Source organism: Pleurodeles waltl, chromosome 10 (assembly GCF_031143425.1).
Source record: "Pleurodeles waltl isolate 20211129_DDA chromosome 10, aPleWal1.hap1.20221129, whole genome shotgun sequence".
Classification (NCBI taxonomy): Eukaryota; Metazoa; Chordata; class Amphibia; order Caudata; family Salamandridae; genus Pleurodeles; species Pleurodeles waltl.
The window spans coordinates 449,340,751-449,363,676 of record NC_090449.1 but is presented as its reverse complement, the minus strand read 5'-3'; the positions used below and the strand labels follow the sequence as shown (position 1 = coordinate 449,363,676).

General features: G+C 42.9%; 1 protein-coding gene and 1 long non-coding RNA gene across 6 annotated transcripts in view; one reads left to right on the top strand and one right to left on the bottom strand.

The window, feature by feature from the left end:
- The window catches only part of LOC138260768 (uncharacterized), a 34,118-nt gene extending 28,689 nt beyond the window's left edge, over window positions 1-5,429 (bottom strand). The window contains exon 1 of the long non-coding RNA XR_011198975.1: window positions 5,374-5,429. This is a non-coding gene — a long non-coding RNA (uncharacterized lncRNA). The remainder of the gene's footprint in view (window positions 1-5,373) is intronic.
- The window catches only part of LOC138261605 (zinc finger protein 605-like), a 396,374-nt gene that overhangs the window by 59,346 nt on the left and 314,102 nt on the right, over window positions 1-22,926 (top strand). The gene's annotated exons all lie outside the window — the stretch shown is intronic.

Genomic DNA, 22,926 nt, shown 5'->3' with positions numbered 1-22,926 from the left:
ATTTTAGCCGAAGGAGAAGAATACATTCTTTGAACCAAATTTCTGAACTTTTTCCCTACGATCTTAAGCCCTAAAATAATGTTCAGAAAGAACCATGTTTACTCTGTCAAATGCCTTTGTTGTGTCTAGTATAACAATCAATAGGGCAGACCCAAAGGCAGGGGTGAGGTCAGTTGCACCAGATAGTTCATGTGTAAGTTCATGAAGGTATCTTCCTTTCATGAACCCCTCCTGGTACCTTTGTATCAAAGTCCCCACCACCCCGCTCAGTCTTTTGGCCATAATGTTGCTAATCAACTTATAATCGTTATTGAGAAGTGCAATAGATGTGTATGACTCACACAGTTTAGGATTTTTCCAAGGCTTCAAGAGTAAGGTAACCACTGCCTCCCCCCATGAATGAGCAAGAGATGCTTCATTAGCTAATGTTTCCTAAAACAATTGTCAAAAAAGGGATTATTACCTCACCCAAGGTCAAGCAAAACTAGTTAGGAAATCCATCCGGGCCACGGCTTTCCCTCTTACTCAACTGCCTTCTTCACCTCTTCTGTTTCTAATTCTCACTCTAACTGGTCTCTGTGATTGTCCGACAGCTTAATAAATGATACCCCTCCTGCTCAGTCCACCACTTCTTTTTTGGGATCCACTAGCATTATGTGAAAACAATTTTGTAAAGAATTTAAGAAAAGTTGCTTCAATATTGTGGGAGTTGAGGAGAAAAGCCTGTATGTCTCATCCTTTATCTCCTGAATCAAGTTTCTTGCCTGATCTGACCTGACTTTCCATGACAACAATTTCCCTGTGCTATCCCCATAGTCGAAGTGAGCCAGCTTACTTGTCTCTCATCTTGCCTTGGCGTGAGGCTCCACCACCAAAGAAACTTGTTCATTCTTTGTTAATATTTCATTCTCAACTACTCCTCTCTCCTCTGCTGACAGCTGCTGGTCCAAAAGCCTTCTTTCCAGCTGGACCTAAGCTTCCTCCCCAGACTCCACCTCTCTTATATACTGCCTAACCTGCCAGGTGGAAATACTAACCAGCCTTCCCCTCATATATGCCTTAAAGGTGTCCCAAACTGTAGGTGTTAGGCCAGAACCAGCATTCAAACTCAGGAACTCCTCAGCCTCCTCTTTTTTAAGCGGTCCACTACTTCTGAATCCAACAATAAAGTCCTGTCTAATGTCCATCATTTAAGTTTCCACTCTGTAGAAAGTACCAAGTCTAAAACAATTAATGCATGATCCGACAGGCATGCCGTGACATGCTCCACCGAGCTAACATACTCTCAGATCGCCCGATCCACTAGAAAAAAATCTATTCTCAAAAAATGGCCATACATTTTATTATAAAAGGTGTACCGCCACTGTTTCCCTGATCTCACCCTCCATATATATCGCACAGTCCCATATGTTTCCTGATGTTGTTTAGGTACACCTGCATTTTGGGATGGACCTTAGCTTTACTGTTATAAGACCTATCTAGATTATAATTCATTATTGTAGTGAAATTCCCAGCCATAATTACTGTATCGGGAAAAGATAATTTCTGAAAAAGCGTTTATAGTGGACCAGCGTCCTCTACATTGGGGCCGTAGTAACCCACCAACGTGAATCTTTTACTATGAGTTTGGATATTAGTAGTAGGCCACCTGCCATTCCAATCCATCTCACTCCCAATACAGGGAGTGCAGAATTATTAGGCAAATGAGTATTTTGACCACATCATCCTCTTTATGCATGTTGTCTTACTTCAAGCTGTATAGGCTCGAAAGCCTACTACCAATTAAGCATATTAGGTGATGTGCATCTCTGTAATGAGAAGGGGTGTGGTCTAATGACATCAACACCCTATATCAGGTGTGCATAATTATTAGGCAACTTCCTTTCCTTTGGCAAAATGGGTCAAAAGAAGGACTTGACAGGCTCAGAAAAGTCAAAAATAGTGAGATATCTTGCAGAGGGATGCAGCACTCTTAAAATTGCAAAGCTTCTGAAGCGTGATCATCGAACAATCAAGCGTTTCATTCAAAATAGTCAACAGGGTCGCAAGAAGCGTGTGGAAAAACCAAGGCGCAAAATAACTGCCCATGAACTGAGAAAAGTCAAGCGTGCAGCTGCCACGATGCCACTTGCCACCAGTTTGGCCATATTTCAGAGCTGCAACATCACTGGAGTGCCCAAAAGCACAAGGTGTGCAATACTCAGAGACATGGCCAAGGTAAGAAAGGCTGAAAGACGACCACCACTGAACAAGACACACAAGCTGAAACGTCAAGACTGGGCCAAGAAATATCTCAAGACTGATTTTTCTAAGGTTTTATGGACTGATGAAATGAGAGTGAGTCTTGATGGGCCAGATGGATGGGCCCGTGGCTGGATTGGTAAAGGGCAGAGAGCTCCAGTCCGACTCAGACGCCAGCAAGGTGGAGGTGGAGTACTGGTTTGGGCTGGTATCATCAAAGATGAGCTTGTGGGGCCTTTTCGGGTTGAGGATGGAGTCAAGCTCAACTCCCAGTCCTACTGCCAGTTCCTGGAAGACACCTTCTTCAAGCAGTGGTACAGGAAGAAGTCTGCATCCTTCAAGAAAAACATGTTTTTCATGCAGGACAATGCTCCATCACACGCGTCCAAGTACTCCACAGCGTGGCTGGCAAGAAAGGGTATAAAAGAAGGAAATCTAATGACATGGCCTCCTTGTTCACCTGATCTGAACCCCATTGAGAACCTGTGGTCCATCATCAAATGTGAGATTTACAAGGAGGGAAAACAGTACACCTCTCTGAACAGTGTCTGGGAGGCTGTAGTTGCTGCTGCACGCAATGTTGATGGTGAACAGATCAAAACACTGACAGAATCCATGGATTGCAGGCTTTTGAGTGTCCTTGCAAAGAAAGGTGGCTATATTGGTCACTGATTTGTTTTTGTTTTGTTTTTGAATGTCAGAAATGTATATTTGTGAATGTTGAGATGTTATATTGGTTTCACTGGTAATAATAAATAATTGAAATGGGTATATATTTTTTTTTGTTAAGTTGCCTAATAATTATGCACAGTAATAGTCACCTGCACACACAGAGATCCCCCTAACATAGCTAAAACTAAAAACAAACTAAAAACTACTTCCAAAAATATTCAGCTTTGATATTAATTAGTTTTTTGGGTTCATTGAGAACATGGTTGTTGTTCAATAATAAAATTAATCCTCAAAAATGCAACTTGCCTAATAATTCTGCACTCCCTGTAATGGTAGTGTCCAGATTCTGTTTTATCAGGTATCGCTACACCCCTCATGTTACAAGTCTGATCAGTACAGATAACATCTCAAACCCATTTTTTCTAATGAAAAAGGTCCAGATATTCATTCTTAATGAAGAGTTTCCTGCAATATTATAATTTGAGGGCTGTATACTTCAAGCATTGCAGTAACCTAATGAGACGCCTAGCCATCCTAAGCCCATTGAAGTTCCATGAGAGGATTTAAACCATTACACCCATCTTTGTGATTCAGAGTTTTCAATGACACTGATTTTACAGCTTGATGGATACCCAAAGGTTACTCACCCACGAGCCTAAAGAGGACCAGGACAAAACCAGCTCACTCCTCAACATCCAGCTCACTAATCCAAATTGCTCCCCTTAATTACTTCAATTAGCCTGTTAGCTTCAGCGTGATCTCTTAGATTGTTCACCTTATTTCTGTACATAAATTTCAGAAAGGCAGGGAATTTCAGTTGAACAGTAGCCCCAAGAGCATGAAATCCTCCATTCGCTTCGCTAGTTCCCACTGCTTATCTTCTAGGGTGACAAGAGAAAGAGCTGATCGAATCTCAAAGGACAAATCAGTACTTTTCCATTATTTCTGTTTTAGATTATTTGCCAGGATCTGCTCTTTTTTCAACGGAGAAGGATGGGTAGTGGTGGTTAGACGTGGTACACTTCCCAAATGTGGTATATGTATAGACAGAGATATACGTATTTAGCAAAGAGCTGTGGTGCAATGCGGTGGAAAGTGCTCCACTACCCCAGAGCATAATATGGTGTTCAAATGAAACACCACACAAGATTTGTCCCAGACACCGCAGCACTCCGAGTTCGTAGATAAACTAGTCCTTCAGTCAGGTTCAGTTGCGGTAGGTTCTTTTATTGTAAGACATAAACCTTAAGCCCATTGAATGGTCATCATTCCATGAACATAGCCATCGTATTCATTGGATGAGCATTGTTATATAGGCAATCCCTATCTAGAAGCGTTTAAGGGTGATAGAGTGGTCAGTGGAAAGTGAGGGTCAAAATAGTGAAACGTGTCAAAATAGAAGAAAAAGGAAGGTGGTGAGATACCCCTGTACCAATGAGTAAAAAAAGACAAAATAAGTAGATCGTGAAACACACCTTTTCACTGCACAGACAAGTCAAAACACCCTATGCCGTCGTGTCCTAGGTTCCAGAACGCATAGTGATGTCATTGAAACAGACATTGAGTTGAGTATGTATTTGGCTCCGTCACCAACATTTGTGCCATTGTGTGCTGGACACACCAACAAGCTATGGAGAAAAGATAGTAAGTCACAAGAGACAGAGAAGAGGAGAATTCATACCTCTGGGAGTAAATACGGTCTAAGAAATACCAGAAAGTGACATAGGTATGTGCAGTAAGCCTAAAGAGCATGTTGAGTCGCTCGCTCATAGTAGGAAGTAGAGAGCGCCAATGTTATATGAGGCCATGGTAAGTCTCATGCCTGGGGGAAGACAAAATGATGTGTGAAGAAAAGACGAAACATGAAAGTATGCAAGGCAGTGTTGTACACTAAATAAATGAAAAGAAGAACTGAGACCAAAGCATGGTCTATAACATGTGGTGTATTATAGCATTGTAGGGAACATGTGGCAAAAGCGATGGCACATGGGGCTATTGATAGTCACAACGGGCCTTAAAAACAACAAAGAGCTGTAAGTGTGGTCTAAAATCAGAGAGTCTGTGGGGGAAAGCAAACATATTCTCTGCGGAAAAGCTTGTAAAAACTGAAACGGACGCCAGCTGTTACGTACAGTATATGCCCACGTTATAACACGTGAGCAAACAATATCCAGGCGAACGCTTAAGTAAAAATAAAAGCAAAAAGAGCACATTCATACTAAGGCGAACGGGAGACGCCAAAAGGTCCCAATCCCAATTCAGAACAAAGACTTCCATTTAACGGTATCTGAGGCGGGAGCATAGAGCCGAACATAAACGTGTCGTAGTGCACGTGTTAATGAAGAGCGGCAGGAATGAGAGTTAGAGTATTTAAAATGCACGAAAATTTAAGGAGCAGAGCTCATAAACCAAAAGGACCACAGAAATCATAATTAGGTGTATTGTGAAAAGATCGCTTACCTTGGAAAAAGTGAGCCGGGGATAGTGCGGGGGGAAAACGTTCCAACGCCAGCCATGCTAATGGGACATTTAAAAAACCCTTAGACAGAGACAGGGGGAAGACAGCTGGAGAGTTAGGAACGGGAACTGGAGGGCTAATGCGGTGGCCCTTTTGGAGTGTGGTAAGAATAGCATGTTGTAATAGTAATAATATATAGGGCTTAAATAAAAGAGATGAAAGGTGATGTGAAGGAAAGACATATGTATCAGTAAAGGGTTGAACAAGTGGTGTGTACACATGGCATCCTGTTAAAAGCTAACGCGTGAAATAATGTTAAAAGTCAGCATGGTATCATTAATTGTACATAGCTTAAAATTGTTAGGAACAAAGTCCACCAGCTAGAGGTGTCAACTTAAAAGGCAGGTAATAACAATATACAAGTATATGTCTAATGTGTGACTATATAGGTAAGGAGCAGAGATATGTGAAATGCCAAAAAAACAAAGAAAACAAAAAAATTGTGAGCAACATATATGACTATGCATTAGAGAAACATGATAACACAAAATATTTAGTCGGATGACTCCAGAAGGGTCCCCGCAGGAATGTAATGGCAATCAAAAATGCAATTACTGAAACTGTGAAAATGGGGGGAATCATATTGTATAGTGTCTCACAAGTGAAAATGTAGTGATAATGTGTATATGTTCAAAACACCTAACAGAGGTTTAAAAATATGTACCAAAGAAACACTTGAAGTTCCCTATCCACGTTCAAACTAAGGTCAACTGCACGGAGTTTGATGATCCACTTAGCTTCATACTTCCTGAGCTTGGAGACCAAATCGTCACCCCTCACATCCCTAGTGATGCGTGTAATGCCATGGAATCTGATCCCTAGGACCTCAGAGTCCACATATACCGAGTTGTAATGGACGGCTAAGGGGTAATTGGGGTGATTAATCCCAATTGCTCTAATGTGCTCCTGGATCCTTTCTTTAAGAGGACGAATAGTACTTGTTTATCTATGAACTCTTTGAGTGCTGCTGTGTCTGGGACTGCTCTTTTATCAAGCAGGTTAAGAAATTTACCAATATTTTCCTTGGTTTAGACTTGCCCGGGTGCCTCCTAAATGGAGCCCTGTGTATTTTCTGAATCTCTTGCCAAGTCTACCTTTTAGATCAATGATAAATGAGCAGTTTTGATTAGAGAGACAGAAAAAACCCTTGAGTCCTCCCCTTCTGCCCCCTCTGGGATATTCAGGTCTCTTGAGTTGTTCGTCCTGGCACTCTTTTCTAGGGATTCAAGCTTGTCCTGAATCTCTCTCTTCCTGAACTTTAATTCCCTAACCCCCCCTGTCATGAATGGAGACTGCTTTTAACTATGCAACTATATTCTCTAATTTTAGTGTTCTTTCAGCTAGTGAATCCAGTTTTTGGGCAAAGTTTTCACACACCCCTGATCTCCTTCTGAAATATGACTGAGATGGCAAAACCATGCCTCACTTCCATAGCCAAAGTTTGCAGTGATTATATTTTCCCCACTGAGTCCTCCTCTGGGGGATGCCACACCTACTGTACGCAGGGTGGAGGGGTCAGGAGGGGTGGGGTTGGGGGTCATGAACGTGATTGCAGGTGATGTTTTATTAAAAATGCTCCTGTACGCCCCTACTTCAGAGCTTAGGGGTGCAACCCAGTTTGCCCCTTTCTGCTAATGGCTTTCGGCTGAATTCTGAGAAAGGTCCTCAGCAAGGGAATTACGTTTACAGGAGAGTTCTTCTGTATGCTGGCCCTTATTCTTCCTCCAAAGTTTATCCCCTTGCCCAGTCACTTGTCCTCAGTTTGGGGTTGATGTTGCTCTCACTCCTCCGCTCCCCCAATTTTTGACCTTGTTTCCCCCTTGAAACTTTAACCCAGCTTTAGAGGGGACTGAGAAAGGTGGTGCCCTGAGGTGCTTCTCAGAGAGTATCTCCCACTTTGCCTGTTCTCCTCATCCACAAGACAAGCAGGGTGTCTACCTTCACCTTCATGCTTCTCTTGCTTAATATGCTCACTCCAAAAAGCTGCGGGGGTCCTCCTGATCTCTGCGCCATGGCTCCTGGGCTCCGAGCAGCCGGCTGGATACCTTCCAGTGCTACCTCTGCCACTCCTTCCCCAGAGGGGAATCCGTGCTGCAGCTCGCTGGCTCTTTCAGATTTCCTGAGCCGCGTGCAACCAACGCTCTGCGTCAGCTCCCCCTCCTCTTACAGAGCTCACCGTGATAGCTCGTTGTTTACTGAAGGGAGACGCGCTCATGCCCCTATCAACCTCGACGACATGGACAACAACAAAAACGTAAGTTAGTTATTGTGTGCACCATAACCAATTAACACAGAGTGCTGCCTCCCTTACGGGTAGTCCCGCGACCGGCTCCTAGCTAGCTGCCATGTTCTTCCTTCCAGAACCCAGATCAAAGATTTTACCTTCTGACGCTAGTTCTTTAAGTCCCAAGCCACCACAGTAGTACACTTAAAACATAATCTGGGCAATCAAGATGCCAATAACTACAGACCTACAACAAAACTGACCATTCCTGAGCAAATTTCCAGAAGGAGAATCTTTTGCTGAGACGCCACAGTTCATTGAAAACAATTTCTCACTGTCTGATTTTCAAACTGGCTTCAATCCTGGAAGAAGCACAGAATCGTCCCTAATTGGTACCTGGGTTGACCTTAGACACAGTAGTCCAGACCTTGGTGGCTGCCGTTGGACTTTTCGTCAGCCTTTGACACAGTAGATCATGGCATTCTAATCAGAAGACTTGAGAGGGCACGGCTGTCGCTTGGATCACACTTTACCTACACAACAGAACAAATATGATACATACGCCTCCATTCTCTTCTAAACCATACAGTGTTAAAGCAGGCTTAGTTATCTCACCCATGCTTTACAACATCTATAAGACATCATTACAAGATATGGTCAATGGCTTTGACTTTACCTGCTATAACTACACCTGATGACATGCAGATACTTCTGAAACTGGAAATCCCAAAGGACTTTAGAACATCCAAAGTCTTCAGTTTCCTTTGGGCTGTTGACCAATGGATGACATTGAGCCACCTCAAATTGAATGTCTCCAAAAATTAAATACCTGGGTGGATGGGAAAACCTGTGACCCTTTCTGCACCTTGGCCTGATGATCTAGGACCACAAAAATATGTAAGGAGGTAAGAAACCTTAGTATTACCATGGACACCAAGCTGTCAATAAATTTACAAGTGGATAAGGTAGCCAAATCAAGCTTTCTCACAATGAAACTCTGCAACTCATCTGCCCTCACCTAGTATTCTCTCATAAGGTTTAAGCTGCCATTTCTCTTTTCCTATCTAAACCGGTTTACACTAATTGTCTTTCACAGCTCACCTTTGTCTACTACGAGAAGATTACAGAGACACCTGAATGCTGCAACTAATCCCCTCCTTTATATAAAAAGTCACAAGATCACATCTCCCTTGCCTTGAGGGCTCTACAATGGTTACCAGTTGACAGAAGATCCACTTTCAAGTTTGTATCATACACAAAGCAATGCATGGCAAAGGACCACTCTTCATCAGGAAGAAACTCGATAATAACATTAAAAAAAGGAACCTATGTTCCAAAATGGGTCCCACCTCATAATTTCCACATATAATAAAAAAAAAACAATGGGTGTAGCATCTTTCTCTATTCACACAGCCAAACTATGAAATTCACTACTCACACACACAGGATTCACTGTCAACTATCTTACCTTCAGAAGACTAAAGTAGAGCTGGCTCTCCCCTACATGACAATTGTATCCACAGCACAAAAGTGAACAACATCAGTATTCAAAGACATAAACTATGCTTCTTATGGCATAGAGATGAAGTTGTCATTATACATTGGTCATTGTACACTGAACTATGATTCCTGTTGTAAGCAGATACATTTATATAAGGGGAAAATGTATATTACAACAAGATACATATGTATTTAACCCCTTCGCTGCCAGGCCTTTCCCCCTCAGGTGCCAGGCCTTTTTTTGGCTACTTGGGGCAGTTCTCGATTAGGCCCTCATAACTTTTTGTCCACATAAGCTGCCCACGCCAAATTTGCGTCCTTTTTTTCCAACATCCTAGGGATTCCAGAGGTACCCAGAGTTTGTGGGTTCCCCTGAAGGAGACCAAAAAAATAGCCAAAATATAGCGAATTGTTCTTGTTTTTTAATTGGGGGAAAAAAGGGCTGCAGAAGAAGGCTTGTATTTTTTCCCTTGAAAATGGCATCAACAAAGGGTTTGTGGTGGTAAAATCACCAGCTTCCCGTCTTTCAGGAACATGCAGACTTGAACTAGAAAACCAAATTTGTCAACACAATTTTGGCATTTTACTGGGACATACCCCATTTTTACATTTTTGTGCTTTTAGCTTCTTTACAGTTAGTAACAGAAATGGGTGTGAAACCAGTGCGGGATCCCGGACAGCTAAACATTTCTGAAAAGTAGACAAAATTCTGGATTCACCAAGAGGTCATTTGTGTAGATCCTACAAGGTTTTCCTACAGAAAATAACCGCTGAAATAAATAAATATTGAAATTGAGGTTAAAAAAACTGCAATTTTTCTTCATGTTTTACTCTGTAACTTTTTACTGCGATGTCAGATTTTTTAAAGCAGTATACCGTTTACGTCTTCTGGACTCCTCTGGTTGCGAGGATATATAGGGCTTGTAGTTCATCAAGAACCCTAGGTACCCAGAGCCAATAAATGAGCTGCACCTTGCAACGGGTTGTCATTCTGTACCGGGTATACACCAATTCATTTGCTGAAATATAAAGAGTGAAAAATAGGTATTGAGAAAACCTTTGTATTTCCAAAATGGGCACAAGATAAGGTGTTGAGAAGCAGTGGTTATTTGCACATCTCTGAATTCTGGGGACCTCATACTAGCATGTGAATTAGAGGGCATTTGTCAAATAGACGTCTTTTTTACACACCGTCTTACAATTGGAAAGAAAAAAAATTAGAGAAGCACAAGGGGCAATAACACTTGTTCTGCTATTCTGGGTTCCCCCAAGTCTCCCGATCAAAATGGTACCTCACTTGCGTGGTTAGGCCTAATGCCCACGACGGGAAACGCAACATGGACACATCATATTTTCTACAAAGAAAACTGATGTGTTTTTTGGAAAGAGCCTAGTTGTGGATTGTGGCCTCTAGCTCAGCCGGCACGTATGGAAACCTACCAAACATGTGCATTTTTTTAAAACTAGACACCTAAGGGAATCCAAGATTGGGTGACTTGTGGGGCACTCACCAAGTTCGGTTACCCAGAATCCTTTGCAAACCTTAAAATTTGGCACAAAAAAAACACTTTTTCCTCACATTTCGGTGACAGAAAGTTCTGGAATCTGAGAGGAGCCACACATTTCCACCTACCCAACATCCCCCCAAGTCCCCTGATGAAAATGGTACCTCACTTGTGTGGGTAGGTCTAGTGCCCGCGACAGGAAATGCCCCAAAACACAACATGGATACATCACATTTTCCCAAAGAAATCAAAGCTGTTTTTCGCAAAATGCCTAGCTATGGATTTTGGCCTCTAGCTCAGCCGACACCTAGAGAAACCTACCAAACCTGAGCATTTTTGAAAACTAGACACCTAGGGGAATCCGAAATGGGGTGACCTGTGGGGCTCTCACCAAGTTCTGTTACCCAGAATCCTTTGCAAACCTCACAATTTGGCCCAAAAAACACTTTTTCCTCACATTTTGGTGACAGAAAGTTCTGGAATCTGAGAGGAGCCACAAATTTCCTTCCACCCAGTGTTCCCCCCAGTCTCCTGATAAAAATGATATCTCACTTTTGTGGGTAGCCCAGGTGCCTGCAACAGAAAAAGACCAAAAACCTGTAGAGATTGAGGGGATAGCACAGCGAGTTGAGAAGCACATATTTTTCTTTTATACATCTTTAGACTGACTCTGCTTTGGAGACCCACACAAGTGAGGTATCATTTTACTTGGGAGACTGAGGTGAACGCTGGGTGGTAGGAAATTTGTGCGGGAGCGGTAATCCTACAAAGAAAAGTGAGGAAAATATGCTTATTTAAGCAACTGTTGAGGTTTGCATAGGAGTCTGGGTAAGAAAATGTTGGGGGATCCATGCAAGCCACACCTCCCTGGACTCCTTGGGGTGTCTAGTTTAAAAAAATGTCTGGCTTTGGTAGGTTTCCCTAGATGAAGGCTACACCTGGGACCAAAAATGTAGGTTCCCCCTGAACCACAGGTAGTTTTGTAATAGATCATTTTGATGTGTCCACGTACTTCTGTGATGATCCAAACACTACAGTTGTGAAAAGAAACTCACTTAGGTTATGTTAAAAAGACCCCTCACTCACCAACTAAGTTGGTGGGATGCTTCATCATCGGGGTCCCACCCGAGACACCTAGCGTGTCATGGGTGTGCTGCAACGCCTGATTACAGTGGAGCAGGTTTTGTCATTTTTACCACAAATACTGGCTGGATCGGGCATGAAGGTGAGTAATGATTCAGTGGATCAAATTTTATTAACAAGAGATTTCATAAAAATGAAATGCACTGTTAATAACAGAAAGGCCAAAAAACTGAATCGCTGACTCACAGTTTGTGAGCTGTAAAGCCGCGACAAGGCACCAACCACTTTACAGTCCATTCACACACCGTTCATACATGACATGCACAAGACCATTCACGCTGCCAGCCACAGGCCCAGCACATTAAAACACTGCCATCGACAGTCAGCGCCACTCAAGGGCCCATCATTTTCATACACCCACATGCGTGATACAGCAATCACACCAGCTGATGGGAGTGTGTGGACTGGCGTTTGGCTAGCTCTGCCAGCCAAGTGCCACTCCACGCACACTGCCAGCCAAGCGCCACTGTACGCACACTGCCAGCCAAGTGCCACTACATGCACACCGCCATCACTTTTTTTTTTTTAACAACAAAGAAACCACTAACTAATTATAAGTACAAAACTACAAACACAAAAGTGCTAACTGAATACATGACAGTAATACCAACAGTAAAACTGAACATATGAAAATATAAAATTGCAGTTTATGCTCACGGTAGTTCCCAGTAAATCTTCTGAGTCTGGTAACTCCTGAAACAGACTGCCACACACAGCTTAGGCTTTGAAGGACAGTCTGGGAAGTACATCCGGCTTTCCCTCCGAATACCTCTTCGGGCAAAGACTCTAGATTTCTTAGCGGGAAAGTCTTTTTTGGGAGTGGGAGGAATCTGATCAGGAAAGTGGCGATCTTTCAATCTAGCCGCATCCTCCACAACTGCTAATCTAGGAAGTCTTGCATCGTCCACCATAACAAGGCTTTCTATCACTGACTCCTGAAATTTAACAAATGTCATCCTTGACTTAGGGGAACAATCCTTAAATACAATAAAAGCATTACAGGTGGCTAGTTTGAACAAACGAATAGCCAACTTTTTATACCACACGTACGACTTACGAACAGCTGTGTAGGGTTCTACTCTATCAACACCATCCATGTGCTTATTGTAATCTGAAATGCACACAGGTTTGCGCACTTCAGCAACTTGACCCCAAACAACCACAGGTGAAGTACTCTCATCTTGGATAGTAGTTAGCATGTACACATCCCTCCTGTCTACAAATTTCGGAGCTAGCAGCTCATCATTCTGCAAGGCACTGCGCTGTCCCCTCTTAAGTTTTTTTTTTTTTTAAACAGACAATCTCCCTTGGATAGCCTTTCCGGTTACAGCGGATTGTGCCACAAGCAACAGTGTCCACTCTGAACAATTCCTTGAACAACTGAACTCCAGTGTAGACGTTATCTACATACAAATGGTGACCTTTGTTAAACAGTCCTCTACCAAGTTCCATCACAATTTTCTAGCTAACTCCAAAAGTGGGCGGACAACTAGGGGGTCAATACTGGAATCCCTACTAGTGTAGACCCAGAAATTATAAGCATATCTTGTACTACTTTCAGACAGCATATACAATTTAATTCCATACTGTGCCCTATTGCTGGGAATGCACTGCCTAAAAACCAAAGACCCTTGAACAGGACCAAAGACTTGTCCACACTTATTTCTTTGCCTGGCACATAGACCTCTGAAAACCGATTAACAAGATTATCAAGGACAGGCCTAATCTTAAAAAGACGGTCACAATTGGGGTGATCTCGTGGCAAGGCTAAAAGCATTGTCAACAAAATGCAGCATCTGAAGAAGAAGCAAATACTGATAAGAGTCATTGTTGCAGGAAATATGGCAGTTGCCATCAAGGGACTAGTAGACCAATAAGAAGCCAGTGAGAGCTTCCTAATCAACCCCATCAAAAAAGTCAAACCCAAGAACTTTTTCATTTCTTCCAAATTTGTGGGAATCCAATGGGTAGCTCTAGACTGAGGCCTAAGTCTGGCAGCGTTGTCACTCCAGTACTGCTCTGCATACAAATTAGTCTGCTCAACAATCTCTTCCAAAAATACATTGTCCATAAACAACTCAAAGAAATTGACATGCAAAAAGTTTTCCGTATTTACACCCTGGGAGACTAGTAAAGGCAGGCAACTGTAGCTGCTCCATGTTTGGGGCAACCCAGGTGTCAGGTCTTCCAGTGGGAAGCCTTTCAGCTGCTGGCTGCTGCACCATTGGCACGTCGATGTCCTTCTCTAAAACGGGCCCTTCATCTGCACTGAGAGTGGCTTCCTCATCAGAAGACTCCTCTTGGACAGCAATCTCACTGCCAGAACCTCTGTCGTCCTCCTCTGCCTCAGATGTAGAGTCCGTCTCATAATCATGGTCAGAAGACGACTCAAAAAGCATGCCAACAACCTGCTGAGCGGTCACTCTGCGGCTAACCATGATACTTTCTAAGAAGTGTAACGTGATAAATGCGCCAAAAACAACCAGCACTGTCTCAAATAAGTAATAAACAAAGTGTGACTTTATCACAAAGAGTTATGTACTCAAAAACTATACCACATGCCTGAAAACGCTAGACTCACCAGCAACTAATCTGCACAGACACAGCAATCACCAATGATATCCCACTAAAAAGAAAAAAGAAAAGCATATTATACAGAAGACAACACAAATATCACTGTGCACAAATATAAGGACAATTTCACACACAATCCTGCATTTAGTACAACACCTACAAACATGTCATTCATGCATGGCAATAATACTCCTTTGGAGTAAATTTACTTACCTAAAACATGCAACTACGCAAACCGCAGGTCAACCACTGCGAAAACGAGCCACAGCAAAAGCTTTGAACTAGAACAAAAAAGAGAAATAAACTGTTATAATCACAAATGCAAATACTTCGCCAGTTCAGAAACACCCCACCGCCAAACAGTTAAAAATGTTCCCTGGTGTCTAGTGGTCTCCAGGGCAGATGGGCCGGAAAAAAAAACTAGGCTGTTGGATCTGCCCAAAAGTGTTTCCCCACCTTTGGGGGATGACTCTTGCCCAAAGGGCCACCCCCTCAAACAAAAAAAAAAAAACTGCACAACATCCCTGGTGCCATTGTGGCTGCTGCCCCTCCCCCCGAGGGGGCAGATTGGCTTAAAGAAAAAAGAGCTGATCTGCCCCCAAGGGGGGCAGAAACAACATAAAATATTATGCCCCATTGGGGGAGCGGACCTTGGCCAAGGGGCCTCCCCCCACACAAAAACACACACACACACACACAAAAAATCCCTGGTGCCTAGTGGATTCTGCCCCCCCTTGGGGTCTGATGGACCAAAAAAAAAGAAAAGGCTGATCTGCCCCAAAGTTATTTTTCCCGCTTTGGGGTGGGTGACCTTTGCCCAAGGGGCCACCCCGCACAAAAAAAAAAAAAACGCAGAACATCCCTGGAGCCGTCATGGCTTCTACCCTCCACTGGGGGCAAATGGGCGTGAAATAAATGAGTTGATCTGCCCCCACGGGTGGGACGGAAACGGCATAAAATATTATGCCCCCTTGGGGAAGCGGCCCCTACCCAAGGGGCCGCCCCCCCTGCACAAAAAACACACACACAAAAAGAAAATCCCTGGTGCCTAGTGGATTCTGTGGAAAAAAAAAAAAAAAAGGCCGAACCCTTTGCCAAGGGGCTGCCCCCCACACCAAAAACACAAACAGCAGCACATCCATGGTGCCATCATGGCATGAAAGATTATGCCCCCTCGGTGGAGGGGCCCTTGCCCAAGGGGCTGCCCCCCGCATAAAACATAATCCCTAGCGTTCGGGCAGCAGGGATTCTGAAAGAGGTATCGAGGGAAAGGAAGACCCTTTCCCTAATGCCTCTTCTGAAGCAATCTCCCCCACCCTTCCACCCCCAGCTGGAGGCGAAATTTACCATTGGGCAGCGTCTAATGATGTCAGCCCGCTGACATCATTAGGTGGGGGCGGGAGTAGAAGGGTGGAAGCGGAAGTGATTCCCCTTTCAGCACTGCCTTGTGGGATGGGGGAGGCCCTCTGAGGAGTGCCAGCGCTTCTCCGAGGGCCGGGTGCAGGACGTAATGGTTACGTCCTGGCCACAGTGCTGCCCAGGACATAACCGTTACGTCCTAGGCATCCGAGGGGTTAAGACAATGTCAGAATTGCTGCTTCTGTGTAAATATAGGTGCATATATCAAGGAGTTTGTCTGCTACCCAAACGTTTAAGAAATGTCATGAAAATGTGCTTCACCACAAGATAAATGTTCATGCATGTAAATATTGCTGCTTCTGTGCACATGTGGATACTTTTATAGAGGGCTTTCCCCAGCTACTAAAACCTTTCCAAGTGTCATGTTCCTACATATATGTATAAGATAATTTCAAGAGCATAAACCTAACACAACTAATGTAAAAAAATATATATTTTACTCATTTCCTATTAACCTCTAATCTTGGGTTCTCCAGTAGCGTGCTACTTGCAGCAAAGCGCTTCAATGCTTCATCAGGGGTAGCAAGTGCTATATAAGAACAATTTACAATTACATCACACGTTTCAAAGCCCATCATTTTCTATCACATACAACACCAGAGCACCGGTGTAACTCTCACCATACTTAGGGCCTGATTATGACCTTGGCGGAGGGGATTACTCTGCCCCAAATGTGAGGATATCGCGCCTGCCGTATTACAAGTTCCATTATATCGTACAGAACCTGTATAATGGTGGATGCGATATCCGTCACATTTAGGACGTAGTAATCCCCTCCGCCAAGGTCATAAGCAGGCCCTTAGTTTGTTAGTGTAGTAATGGGTCTACCTGGTGGCATATTCGTATTATTTCTCAACAGAACCTACTGTACCTCCTCACATCATAGAAATCACAAAGTGAAGGCTGTGGAGCTGACAGGGAAGCAGGGGACAAGCAGGTTACACGCACGTGGGTCAAGTCACCTCCCCAGACTATACTTTAAAAACGTGTGCATTTATTTCCGCCGTTACTAGCGAGCAAGCTCATGATAAGATGAATGGAAATGGATTGTCAGTAGTCGTACACCAAAAATATTAAATATAAAATAACCAGAGAACTAACATAAAATGAGACAGGCGATATGACAATAGCGTGCCTTTTTTTCATTCATCATTGCTGGACATAACCCGCTTACATTAAAGATCACAATTGATGCTGGTAACACTCAGGGCAACTAATATAAAGCCTCAGCAAAACTGCACGGCCCCAGGCTCCGCATCGCTGGGGCGCTTTAGAAATATAATAAGTAAACTAAGCTTGAAACTAAAGGGTGGATTGGTTCACAGGATACAGGTTTTCTCACGCTGAAAGCTCCTGTGATCCGGAAGCACCACCCTGAGTCTCGAGGCGACTAAAGCGTACGTACGCGTTGTGCCCATAGGTCGCCTTGTCAGACCGGTTTTTATGGGGAGGGCAAAGCGCTCCGTCCCATTCTGTAATCTCTCATGGGCTTCAAACCACGCCCATATCACGTCAGTCACTTACATTGGTTCTTGGGCTTGCCTTTTAAACTCCGCTTGCTTTCATTTGTGAAAGGCATGCATATGTCATGCCTTTTCCGGGGTTTAGCCCACCTACACAGCACTGGTAAACTACTAAAAACATACGAGGCTCGATGTTTTCAGCATGGTGTCCGGACTACTTTATCTGTTTATTTTCCACGCAGCGCGATTGCGCTGCATTTTACATAGTGCAATCGCGCTGCGTTTTCTTTTCCTTTACAACACTAATAGCTTTAACTTGAGCTAATGCGAGTCCCGTTGCATTGAAAATGCTTGTTTAACCTTTTTTCCCTGTTAAACTGTAAATTACATCACCAATAAGAGCTCGTTAGTGTAAAGTTTTAAGCAGTAAGGCAGTCATTGGGAAAGCTGTTAGATTTGCTGTTTCATCCTCATACATTTTTAATTTTAAGACAAATTGTGCCTTTCTCTTTAGCTCTTTTGTCCCCTGGCCCACTTACTTTAGCAGTTGGTCACACTTATGACAAAAGGAGCGCCCTCATTCATCCAGTACATTTTATCTGGGATAACATGTTGGTGCCAAACTGGAATACAATGAGTGACGGGCCCAAGTCTTAAATGGGCGTCCACTCACTTTCCTGTTTCATATGTATCAACACAAGCTAAATCCTCTCTCAAGTTAGTTAAGTCGAGCATGACAAAGAGATCCTGTTTAAAATCTCTACCGGGCATTCATTACGGCTTTTCAAGCTACCCAGTACGCCACCAGCTCGTCTACCTGCAAAATTGACTGTTCACAAGTGCGCTCCAGCCATCAACACTCTAGGTCCTTCTGTATCATGAAAAGGTCTCACTGGCTAGCAAGGCATGGGAAATGAAGTATTCTGATTTTCCGTCACCAATGTACTTTATAGAGATTTGTCTAAAAAAAAAAAAAAAAAAAAAAAAAAAAAAGTCCTCCGTGAAGGCATCCAACCACCAACTGCTAACATATTTTAAGGCCTCATATAGCTAGCCTTTACTGCTTGGTCAGTTCTGTGTGTTCTTCATCAGAATGATAGTCTCTGAAAGAGACTGACCATGCACAAAGGCTACACGGAAAATCTGGGATGCAGTTAATATAAAGCAAAATATCATTGTGATATGTTAGCTCCTTGACCTGTACTTGCCACCAAGCAGTACAAGCACTGACAAAGCCAATTTGTGTCACCTATGCAGGTTCTAGTGGTGTTGTAAATTTTTTTAGCCATTTGGAGGAAAATACCAGGGCACTCCAGAAGGCAGCCCGAGCAATATATTCCAAAATAGAAATAAGTCCAAAGTTCAATCAAGGTTGTTTTCCAAACTGAGTAAGCTTTTATTCCTTGTAAGTATGTACATTCTGCAAACAGCCAACACGTGTTTCGTCCAGAGAACTTTTTCAAGGCTTAATTGTGCATATAAGAGGTTCACATGTGTGAGGCTGAACAGTCATGTAGTCCACCAGTATCCTTTAGTAATCCAGGTAAGGTGTTCTGGTTTGTTGTAACACAGTGACTGAACACAAGGTCGTTACGACATCATGTGAACCAGATCAGGTATTGCAGGAAGGGGCTGTGATAAGCCCATCGAAGACCATATCGTAGCGTTGGTCCGAATAGTCGAATAATCGGACCGAAGCTACGATATGGTCTTCGATACTAGGCATCAACCACCGTTTTGTCTTTATACAATTGTTTTTAGCCATGTTGTACAGCAGCCCACCTGGAAGTGTAAAAAAAAAAAAAAAAAATTGTGCTATGACTCAGTCAATGCTAGCTGCATCAAAGCCCTTTTTAAAAAAACTTTCAACCATGCTACAGAGTTGTACAAAATGGCCTAAAACACATTGAAAAACCAACTAGTAGAATTGTATTGTTTTGCCAATGTTTCATTTGCCATGTTGTAAACTGCATGGAATAGCGTGGTTGAATGTTTAAAAAACAAAATAAAAGCAATATAATTCGGCCAGCATTGGCTGTATCATAGCAGATTTTTAAACAGTTAATCATGCTGTGCTGTTGTAACCCATGGCTAAAAAACATAAAAAATACAAAAAAATGTCAAAGCCAGTAGACCTAGAGTGCTTGTTTCTTGAAGCAGCACTGGTATTGTGTGTTTTGATGTGTACCACCCGGTGATTATCAGGTTTATCACTATATAGCTAGTGGACCCCCCCAATAACCTTGTAATAGACTTTGGGCCAGATGTATCAAAGGATTTTGCATTCGCAAACAGTGCGAATCTGTCAATTTCACCGCTTGCAAATGCAAAATCGCCTTTCATAATTTTTTTAAGGAATTCGCAGTGCAATTTTCAGGAATTGCAAAAATAGCGATTCCTTAAAATTGCGACTTCATTTAGGGAATCGCAAATTGCGATTCTCTAAATATGAAATTGCAAATAGGGAATTCCTATTTGCAATTTCCAAAGCACATGTATCATGCATTTCCTAAAAGCGAATTGGGCATTTAGGAAACGGAATTTCCACCAAATCCAATTTGGTGGTAACCATGTGCAATTTTAAAAATGCATTAAAAATGCATTTTAAAAAAATGACATGTAGCGCACACATGCCCCTATGGCATGTGTGGGCTTCACATGCCCCTATGGCATGTGTGGGCTTCACATGCCCCTATGGCATGTGTGCGCTTCACATGTCCAATGATATTTTTTTGGGGTGCATCCAAGGGGTCCTCAGGCCCAGAGGACCCTGGGATTTGCATTACCTAATTTGTGAATTCCTAACAGGAATTCACAAATTCGGAAATGCAAAACCATTTGCCCCTTTAGGGATAAATGGAGTCCCATTCTCTAATTGCGATTCGGTAATAGCGATTGCGACTTTTAAGAAATCACTATTATCGAATCACAATTTTCGTATTTCCCTTTTTGCATTTCTTAAATAGCAATTTCTTAAAATTCCTTATTTAAGAAATACAAACCGGGAGCTTGATACATCTGGCCCTTTGTTCCCCAATTCCAGTATCTCACCCTCCGATAGGCCTCCAGGGAGGAAATTCGATTTCTTTTCACTTACTTTATATACAGGGGTCCTCTCATACTCCTCCAGCACTCTTTTGATCAAAGGTGACAATGAAACTTCGAGTTGGTGCCTGAAACCATCACATCATCTGGAAGCACATAGTTTTTTGCACTATAGCTCAACTAAGTATTCCCCTTATACTGGTATTTACCCATACCTTCATTTCAAGGAGGCAGGGAGTTCTATGACAGTGACAAACAGCAATGGGGATGGTAGCATCCTTGGCAAGTAGTCTCATATATTTTGAACCACCTCGAGGACACTTCACCGACCAGCACTCTAATTGTGTGCATTCTATAGCTTGATAGGACCTTGTTGATGAGTAGTCTCCCCAACCAGAATCTCTCCTCCACCACCTCCATGAAGGACCAGAGTACCCTGTCAAAGGCTTTTGTGGCACCTAGTGCCAGTAAAGCTGAATTTATGCAATTTAGCCTTTTCAACAAGGTGGCTCGGTTTCCAAATATTATCAAATGACTGCTTGCTAGCCCAGATCACTAACTAATATGAGGACCCAAAAGGTTCAAGGCAGTTTGTTAAAACCTTCATGTACATTTCCATCTCAAGGTTTAGTAAAGTGATTGGCCCGTAGGTGGAGCACTCTGAATAGTCCTTTGCTGGTTTTGGGAAGCAATACAATACAAAGTTGCCATCTTCTACTGACATCCAACCACCCCTCAACATAAAGGGAAGGAGTTAAATATTTTCCTAAGGATTGGAGATAGTTTAGCCGAAAAGATCATATAGAATTCTTGAATGAGCCTTTCCGTGGTATGAGAGTACCTATATTTTGCTCCTGTGATGGGGCTCAAGCTGTTAGGCTTGATTCTCTGTAATGCGAGGAAATGTCAAGTTTTCCAAGAAAGCCTGTCAAGAGCCAAGCCCCTTTACTGCTACATCATAAAGCTTCACATAAAAGGGGATTAATATTGTGGCCTTTCTCTCATTACTATGTGTTAAATCATCTTTAGCATTTTCAGGCCTTTTGTCTAGTCTCTATTGATTTATGCCTTCAGTTTGTGAGCTAGGATTTTGCGTTCCTTTTCACCCATTTAATATCTTTCTTTGTAGTGCCAAAAGTGCACTTTCCACATCGTTGACCACAAGTGCTCTTACTTGACCCCCTAATTCCGCTTTCAAGTTGGCGTTAGAATCTGAGATTTTATGTTTCTCTTTTTTTTGGTTCATCCTGGAACCGCGTTTGCACCAGAGTCTTCTCCAGCTTAGTTGCTTCTACATGTGATATCAGCTTATGTCTAATGAAGGCCTTAAAGGCATCCCAGTACATGCAGGGGTTGTGCTTCCCTCCACCACCCCTCCCCCCAGCACTCCAAACATATTGTTGGCCGTGTGGTTGTCTGTGATTTTGTAGTAACTGCCACATCCTTGACTATATATTTGCCCAACCTCCATATTTTTCCCTAGGAGTGTTTTTTTAAATCATTGAGTGAGCTACCCTGGTGCAAGATCAGGTATTGAAATGTTTGTCTGCCTCTCGCAGGTGGCTCCTGTCTGTGCTCGAGAGAAGTATCATAATGATTCTACAGTATGTCTGTTGTACCAGAGAGTATATTCTCATTCCCAAAAGTGTTTTGCTCTCCTTATGACAATTAAACCTAATTCTGTTATTTTACTTTTGCTATCACTTTAGCGGCCTGGATGTGGCTCATGATCTATCTAGTTCACCTCCCATACTGTGTTAGTCACCAATCATAATCGGAAGTCCTTCCATGAACCTCAATACTTTCTGCAATAACATTTTTCCAGAAATTGGTCTTGTTCCTGATAAGGAAAGTACACTGTAACAATTATCAGGATCTCTCCAATTACCGTAGTTTTACCATAGCTACTTACCTTCTTTATTCATCAGCATTGCTATCATGAAAAAGAAAAAGGCCTTAAAAATTAGAACTGTGACACCATATATCTTAAAGGCATATGGTTGTGCCTGTGTGGTATAGATCTTGGATTGATACCTACCTGTGTCAACATTTTACATGTTGGTTTCTTGTAATGCTATAATATCTGCTATGTCATTTGCCAAGGATTATCTTGCTTTTGGAATTAAGCAAATTTGTCTTAAGTGATGAGACACTATGAGGGATGTGGCCTGGAAGGCTGGCATGGCAAACATGTTCTAACGGCTCTCTGGCTAAAGACCCTGTCAACCTGCAGCATCCCGTAGACAAACTGCCTAAATTTCACTTGTGCTCCTGAAGTGGTGACCCCCATCTGCGGTGGTATCTCGTGATGGCTTTTCAGACCTCCGTCCACGGCCAGAGTAGCTAGAGGTTCCTTGTTGCCGGGTGGGGTACCTGAGTGGTGCAGCACTGATAGCGCATGGGTCTGACAGTGGTGCAGAGGCAGCCGCTGTGGCCTCCTTCTTGTCCTCTCTTTGCCAAAGTCCTGAATTATAGAGACCGGGACGCAGTCTTTAGGAGGCCTACAACTACTGATGGACTGGCATTTCAATGTGCAAAAGCAAAGGAAACCTTTTGACAAATTTAATGTTAAATTGAGGGTGATGAATATTAAGGACATGCTCTTCTTTTCAGCGCAACTCA